This window comes from Aythya ferina (genome assembly GCF_964211825.1).
Source record: "Aythya ferina genome assembly, chromosome: 13".
In the NCBI taxonomy this organism is placed as follows: Eukaryota; Metazoa; Chordata; class Aves; order Anseriformes; family Anatidae; genus Aythya; species Aythya ferina.
In genome coordinates this window covers 2383662-2391876 of record NC_140311.1, presented here as the reverse complement: position 1 = coordinate 2391876, position 8215 = coordinate 2383662, and the positions used below count along the sequence as shown (strand labels likewise).

At 40.3% G+C, this 8215-nt stretch overlaps 1 long non-coding RNA gene across 1 annotated transcript; it reads right to left on the bottom strand.

The window, feature by feature from the left end:
* Nucleotides 1-4391: 4391 nt before the first annotated feature.
* On the bottom strand, nucleotides 4392-7753 carry LOC311443983. Its single transcript, XR_014697606.1, has 3 exons — nucleotides 7150-7753; nucleotides 6067-6132; nucleotides 4392-5451 (listed from the first exon to the last, which is right to left on the bottom strand). It is a non-coding gene; the product is annotated as an uncharacterized lncRNA (long non-coding RNA).
* Between the last annotated feature and the right edge of the window lie 462 nt (nucleotides 7754-8215).

Sequence of the window (8215 nt, the reverse complement as noted above, 5' to 3'; positions counted from 1 at the left end):
CTACAGGGCTTAATTCTAATTTGCTTGTTCTCATTGAAGCACCACTAGCTGGTGAAATGCTGTGAACTTAAGGCAGGCCGGAGCTGATCTTTTGTAGCTTCATTAGGATGTTCAGGGTACCTCCTCCTCTCATTATTCTTCCTGTTAATAGAAAGTTATTTATTGTTTACTCTGTAGTGACCTGCTGATGTTCTGCTTTGTTGGGTAATAGCCATTCTTTAAAAGTCTGACCTCATTCTATTAGATGCTTCCTTTGTTAAGTGCTCCCATTTCTCACTGAAGCCAATACACAAGGCTTACTAAAAAAAAAAAAAAAAAAAAAGGAAACAGTCCTCCCATTAAAGCCAACGAGAATCTGTCTCTCAGATGGTTTGGACTGTATTTTTTCCTTATCGTTAAGAAGTCTGTTTGTCTGTCATTTTTTACTGCTTTCATCTGTTCTGCCATGGCTGCTGATCGATGCCTGTGACAGCTCATCATTAAAAGGAGAAGCAGCTCTTTCAGTGTCAAAGTCAACTCGCTGAAAACTCTCTGTAATCTCTTGTCCTCATAGATTTATGGCAAATGAGAAAATATTACAAAGAACTGGAAACAGTCACAAGTAATGTTCTTTTTTAACTTGGCATTCAGCTGCCCTATGACCGCTGTCTTTTATTAAAGCAGTAGAAGAAACAAGATAATGAAATGAACGGTGAAGCCTTTTGTGGCATTTCCCTGTATGAAATATACTGTTTAAAAATAAATTACAATTGTGATAGCTGCTTCAGATTCGTCCTGGGAAAGCTCAATGTGACTGGGATAAATAGTTCTGACTTTGCTGATGGTGTCCTGTTATCAGATAGCATTGGCAGGACCGAACAGTTAACTCTTGCAGAACAACATGGTACATCAGAGAGACAAGGAAAGAGCAGGGAGGAGTTATGGTACACAGAAATTCTGTATTTAATACGTGGATGTCACGTCAGTTTAGAGTAATGTGAGTTACAGGCACGCTTCAGAGACAACCTTGCATGTTCCCTTAGTCTTTTAAACAAACCATGTGTGACTACAAAGGGTTCTCAGCCTGTTACCCAGGCCAGGATAGTTTCAAGCAAGTTCTTTCTCTTCACTTACCTGCTTATCTGCATATAATACTGTTATTTGTCTAATTGTTTCTATTCTTGTGTGTTTGGTATGTGAAAATGCAGCGAAGCCATTATGCAGGAAAAGAAAAGGAAAGTAGTTGAGATGATTATTCTGTTATCAGTCGTGACTAAGATGAAGAGAGATATACTAGCAAGACATTGTTCCTAAAATAGCTATCTTGCAAACAAGAAATGTCAGTCAAATGAGGTTTAAATTAAATTCCTGATAGCAATTACTTAGAGAATGATCATGTTCCCATTGAAATTATTATGAAAATTTGCACCATTTTTAATGGAAAAAGAATTTGGGCTTCAGATACTGGTTCTGAAACATATTTCAGAATGGCCTCACCTTTTTCCATATGTTTATATCCTGCTAAACCCAAAGTTATCCTTCTGCATAATAGCTACTTGGCTGAACTGTGGCTTTAAGAAAGACTCTGCACAGGATTGTATGAAAATGAATTAAATTGAGAAATCGGTACTTGAATGAAGTATTGAATGGCCACAAACAAGTGACCTCACTGGGAGGAAAAGTGATGAAGTGAAGAAATGTGATGTGTGTTCCAAATAAAGAACTGATGAGTCAAGTCATGCCCTAATTGGAACAGAAGCAAAGTCAAGATGGCTTGGAAATAACCTTGATAACAGCAGAGAAAAAATAGCTATCAGTCCGAGTTATGTTGACCCACAGAAATTCGGAGAATATCAGTGGGTTGGGAAGGCATGGTGATTTCTCTTTCTCCAGGAGTGGGGATTCTGAAAGTCCGGCTGTTACAGCAATTATCTGGAGGCATAAACTAATATGGCAGAAGTGGTATTCAGCGACCTACTCTGTATTCCCAGTAATACATCTATTACTCATGCAGTCAAGTCCTTTTGTTCCACAATAAGGAGAAAACATTTTCTAAATATAATATGTTAAATCAGTATCTTTATGCTGCAAGACACAAACAGCTACCGCTGAATGATTGCTGACAGATACTAAGTCCCTATTTAATCTTGCAGGTTGAGACATTCTTCTAAGCATGGCTCAGTAGGAAGTTAATTATAATCTTCCAAAATGGGAAGATTTTTCACCTGAGATGATTAGGATACTAGTTTGAGGCATGATATGTGGGCTCCTAGCTAAAGTTAGGGACTGGCAACAGCTTTGGCTCTGTATCATTTCAAAAGTAACACCCCTGCTGTCACAAAAACTTCCCTGGAGACTGAGATCATGATGATTTTAGATGCAATCAATTCCTTAAGTATTCATCACTGTTGATACATTTGCATGTTGGAACATCATGGTGGTTTGTTCTGTGCTCTGAGGCAAAATTCACAGCAAATTCTAGCCAGATTTCTCTGATTTCATTTCAGTTTCAAGGATTAAACAGGTTTGAAGAAAAATAATGAAGTAAGTTTTGGAAAATGCAAATGAGATTTGTATGTGAGATTCAGTTAAAAAAAAAATAAATCAGTTGCTTATGGTAAATTTGCTATTTCTTGGTGTGTTCAGACTGCGGTGGTAACTGATTGTAATATTTAAATTCTTTTTTGACCCGTGTTTGGCTCGGCTCAGCTGAGGTGTTTATATGCGAAATATCGTTGCTTTGTTTTTCTTCTGTAGCTTTTGGAAACAGAACTAGACTACCAAAGAAATTCTCGTTTGATGAGCACTTAAAACCAGGTTTGATAAAGCTGGGCCTTTGGGTTTTCCACTGCAAACTTTAGGTGGAGGCTGGGGTATTTCTGTGGTTCACTGCTGTGCTTTTCCAAGCTCAGATTCCAAAACTGTACACAAAGCCTCAGTCTCCATCTCTGCAATGGCCCCTTTTGCAAAACAAACTCCCTCCTTACCAGATTGCTGCTTGTCCACCCAGTTCTCGTGGTAAGCCTGTAATTTGCTTTGAGTCACCTGTCATTCCCCAAAGGACTTCGATAGCTAATGACTGCTCATTACTTACCTTTCCTTTTGTAATTCATGCACGCTATTGGTAGCTATTTAATATTCACTTCCACATTGCTAGTGAAAATATGTAAAGAGAAACTAGAATTTCTCCACCCTTCATTCACAACTGACTAAACAGCCCAGGAATCTCAGCCTGGGAAACAGAGAAGAGGACGACAGGATGGTGCAGGTGGGAAATACACCACACACACACAATCACAACTGATGTGGAAAGGCTGCTTAATCCCTATTACAAAGTGCAGCTGGGGAACATTGGATAAAACTAAGGGGTAGGCTAAAAGTGAGCTTCTGAAATAAGGTGTAGTTGTGGAACTTGTGAGATATTATCTCTGCTGAAAAATTTAGAGATTCAAGGGTGTTTGGGCAGATTCATGGAAGAAATACCCATCAACACTACTCAGTACAAGACACCACCCAGGGCTCAGGAAACCTGAATGGCTGGAGGCTGAAAATAAATTCTGGAAAAGTATGGTTATGTACTGCTTACCCTGTTTGTATTTTCTGTCTGGGATCCACTTTCTTGGCCAGACACAGGACGCTGGGTCTTTAGCTTCACTGTAAGCAGTTTTTGGTTTGATAGCATACAACTTCTGAGATGTGTGAGTTGGCTGGTCTGGAGCATTCATACAGTTCTGCAAAAATATTATGTTGTAGGATATTTGAATTCAAAATACATTTTGAAATGAAGAACAAGTCCAAAATTTTAAGTGGAAAAAAAAATAAAAATAATGAGATAAGCATAAAAATATCTAGCAGGAGCTTCACTCACTGTGCCTATATAATTTTTACTCCCTTTTCTTGATGCAACGTGATCAGCAGAGATTAAATTCATTGTGTGTTCTGCTTGTCTGAGATCTTTCTTTAGCTCATTTCGGATGAAAGTGGCAAAACTTGTTGCTAAATTTGTCCTCTGGGGCTAGCTGGCTACTACTCTGTAATAGCCTGAGAAAAGCGTGATGCTTTGATGGTGAGAGTGAAATAGCAAGTATCAAGGATCTTTATCAAGGCATTGACCTATGAGCGTCATCTCTTAAATTGGTCTGCTTTTTTATCCGTAAACAAGCTTTTTAAAAACTTGCTACAAAAGTACAAAAGATGTAGATGGAAAAATATAATCATAACGCTGAAGAAGGAATTCAATAAGGGCCTCTTCACTTGTCCTTCATATAATCATAAATGAATACAAAAGCGTTTCTTGCTGTTTCTTCACATAATTGACTTCTCTTGCCTTAGTAGGATGGGGCATACTACATAATGAACTGTTTAACAACATGAAGCTGTTTATAATGTATTTTATACCACAGTTCTCTAAATGCATACATGAGTTTGCCTTTATTCACATTTTTTAAATATCAGTATAATCAGGATGGGATACAGACTCTCACATCGCTATTTCATGTTAAGACTAACTCAGTATCAATTGAAGATTTTCTCAGGATACTCTTCCATAACTTAACCATTTCTATTTAGTTGGATTATTATTTTTATATTAGTTTGTAGAATTGCAAAAATCTTGCTGTAATATTTGCTTTATTAAGACCAGATCGATTTGTGCTGTGTGTAAAGTATCTGCACAGCTTACTAGCTACAGCTGTGACCCTGGACTGAGAATGAAAACACTGCGCTGTCTTACATCAGTGTGAGAGCCCACCCTCCCGACTGCCTGACCCTTGTGTACATCAGTTCCTGCTCTGGAACAGTTCTGATGTAGACACAAGCACACAACCAAACATTTTCTGTGCATCAGGACAGTTCTTTTTCCTTTCTGAATGAGAACGAGTCATGCTAATAGAAGCATGCTTTGTACCCACGTAAATTCAGCCACACAATAGGAAAGAGTTGTACTGCTCAGACAGTGCAAGTGTTGTTGAATTGTATCGTACAAAAGATTAAAGGTGAAATAATTCAGAATTTGAATAAACTTGCCCTAAGAAATTAACTGTATCCTCCCCTAGACCACCTCCACAATCGATACTAGAGCTCACGTCCTGCCTTGAACGGAATCTACAGAAACTAAATTTGCATTTTTTCCCTTTCAGGGGCTTTACCATTGTAGTAAATTCAAAATAAATCTTCAGTCTTGACTTGGGCAGTTTGCTCAAACTTTTCTTTTTATGTTGCCTTCCTGAGATCTTGCTGAACGAGATACTCTTCACGTATTCCTATATCCACACTGCTTTTTCTGCTTTGCTTTCCAGGGTGGAGCTGTGCTGTACTTGCCGTGGTTAGCATGGTTCGGATTCCAGTATCACTAACTGGCGGGAGGAGGGGAACAGAAGAAACTGGCCTGATCATAGTATTCTTCCTTTTCCTTTGTTGGAAAACTCGCTGGATGAATGAGTGCAAAGGTTGTGGGATCCTTCTGAAATAATCCTGTTTAGGGACAAGGTTGGCACAGATTGACAGAAAACTTAGGAGGGAATGCAGCTTTATAATATGCTTCTCTGAGAAGGCATATTCCTAGTACTGCTAGGAATCATCCACAGAAAATTTGCAGAGATATTTTTATCTCATAAATAATCCGTTCTTCATATTCTCAAGTGTATGACTGATACTTTCAGAGAAACTGAATGAGCAAGCTACGCATGGATGCTGTGAGTTGGCCACAGTTGTGAAGTCTACAAAAAGGACAACTGAATGATTAGAGCTCATGTTACTGACACTGAACAGGCTGAATTTGGGCTGCAGATCCTGTTTATTATTATTATAATTCCTTTTCTACTAGGGTAGGTAAAAGAGTATTCTCAGCAACTTTGCCTTGTCATAGAATTAATTTTAAAATCAATAAATATTTAGAAACTGGTTACTTTGAAACCTTCATCTAATAAATGTACCTGGCAGAGGGAAAAAAGGTTATAATGTCATGCTGATCATACAACAACATGCTGTGGAACATAATGAGCAGAACTTGCTGAACAAATTAAGCTTCTGGAATGCAAGAAATATTCAGCTGAGAACTGCGCACCAAATGAGATCTGATATCCTCACCTGAAAACTGCACACCAAGGAGATCTGATATCCATACAGTCATGGACACGGGTGAGATGAGATACTCTGAAAAACAGGTATAAAAAACATTTATATATATATAATTGAAATATTCGTTTGAAACCCAGGACATAAGACCTTGGTCTTCCTAACTTATTGACTTGCTATGATATTGTTGATGTTTTCTTTCTCTATAAAAGCCCATTTCTTTTTGGATCTTGCCAAGTTTTGAATTTCAGTGACATATTGCTGCCTTTTTAAATGAATATCTTTTGTTTCTTTGGTTGTGAAACCTAGAGTAAAAGAAATTCTGAAATTACTCTTCTGAATCAGTCATTATTATATCTACCTGTATCACAATTTCACTCTTGTAATCTTTGACAAGAAACGAGTAACAATGCCAACTTCTTCAATCATTGCTTTACTCTGAACTTCTCAAATATTATAGTGTTAGGACTTTGGCGATGCAGGGCCATCATTTGTATCCTCGTAGTGTTTGAGACACTAAAGAAAAGCCTCAATAGCATTAAAAAAAAGTCAGATGCAGAGAGCCATCTGCAACACAAGTTTTAAACACTAGTTCTTGCTGAGCACTCAAGCACTTTCAAAAAGTCACTTCTCAGTTGATTTCCTTTGTATGTAAATTAAGATCTGTTCCATGGCACTGATCAAGTACATGAATATTTAATCTCAAAGAATATATAAATAAATAAATAAAAAGCTTTGCCCCTTTGGCTGCTTGTGGACACACACCAGTAACACTAAGGAGCAGAGGCACTGGGGTAGGTGGCAGAGTGTGAACCAAAGGCTCACGAAGCTGGGGCTTGTCACCTGCTCTGCCACTGCGTGTTTGCTCTAAGAGCTCCGGGTACACATTATCCTACTACAACAAAAACAGTGTTTACAAGTGACCTATCCTAAATAGTTCTATATTTGGAATGTAAATTCTCTCTCAATACTAAGAAGTGGTAACTCTGGTCCTGTGTTTTCTCGTATACTTTTTATTTTCTGAAGGAGCACATTCCTGGTACACAGTCTCCGTTTCAGTCCAAAGCATTTGTTTTCCACGGTTGAGTTACAGACCTTTAAAAATAGGTTTGCAATGGAAATGCTGACATGCCAGCTGGCTCTTGCTGCAATGACACATCCACAATAGGCAACTCTTCAGCAGGCTGGGTGGCAGGGGACGGTACCGGTGAGCGCTGTGGAACAGGTTGCCCAAATTTAACCAAGGATGGCAGCAGCCAGGCATCTTCTACCTGTTTGTCCGACGACTGACTTCTGAGTTTAAAAAACAGCATTCTGGACTATGGAGTGTACCATTTTGCTCCCTCGATCATACTAATTTCATCAAAATTATTTGGCAATTTAGAACAGTTTGAGACTTCCTTTTCCAGCTTTATCTAAGGGGCAGGGCTCACCGACAGATCGTGCGGCGCTTAAATAAATACTCGGTGTCAGTGAGGCGGTTTTCTGTCCTTAAAATTACGTATTTTCGGTAGCGCCGTCGAACGTTTTCCAGCTCCCAGCATCAAACAGTGCTGGGAAAACATTATTTTCTCATCCCTGGCCTTGTATTTCCCCCCTCAGGTTCGGAAATGCCGCGGCGTTTCTCTCCAAGCCCGTGCCTGGAAACAAAGGCGGCCGCCCACTCGCGGGTCGGTAACCAGGGAGAGGCGGCGCGGCTCCCCCGGGCCCGGCTCGTCCTGCTGCTCGGCTCCCTGCTTTGCAGCCGCCTCCCCTTCGTATCCTGCCACCCCCGACTTGCAAAAAAAAAAAAAAGTAAAAAATAGACGCAGGGAAAAACTTTTCTCCCTCAGTCTCCTCACCGGGTAGCAGAGACCCAGGAGGCTCCGCCGGCGTTCGTGAGGGGACCTCACGGCGCCCCAGGTCGTGCGGGCGGGCTGAGGGGACGGCGGCTCCCTCAGCTGGGGGCAGCCTCGCTGAGGTGACGGCACCTTTGTGCTTATTGATTTATTGCTTGATTTATTGATTTACTGATTTATTGATTTATTTTTAAATGCCCTCCTGCTCTCCGAGGCCTTCGCTCCTTCCCCCCCATCCTCACACAGCCCCCTCAGGTGCTGCCCGCCCCCCACCATGAGGCGGGACGGCGGCTCCCTCAGCCGGGGGGCAGCCTCGCTGCGTT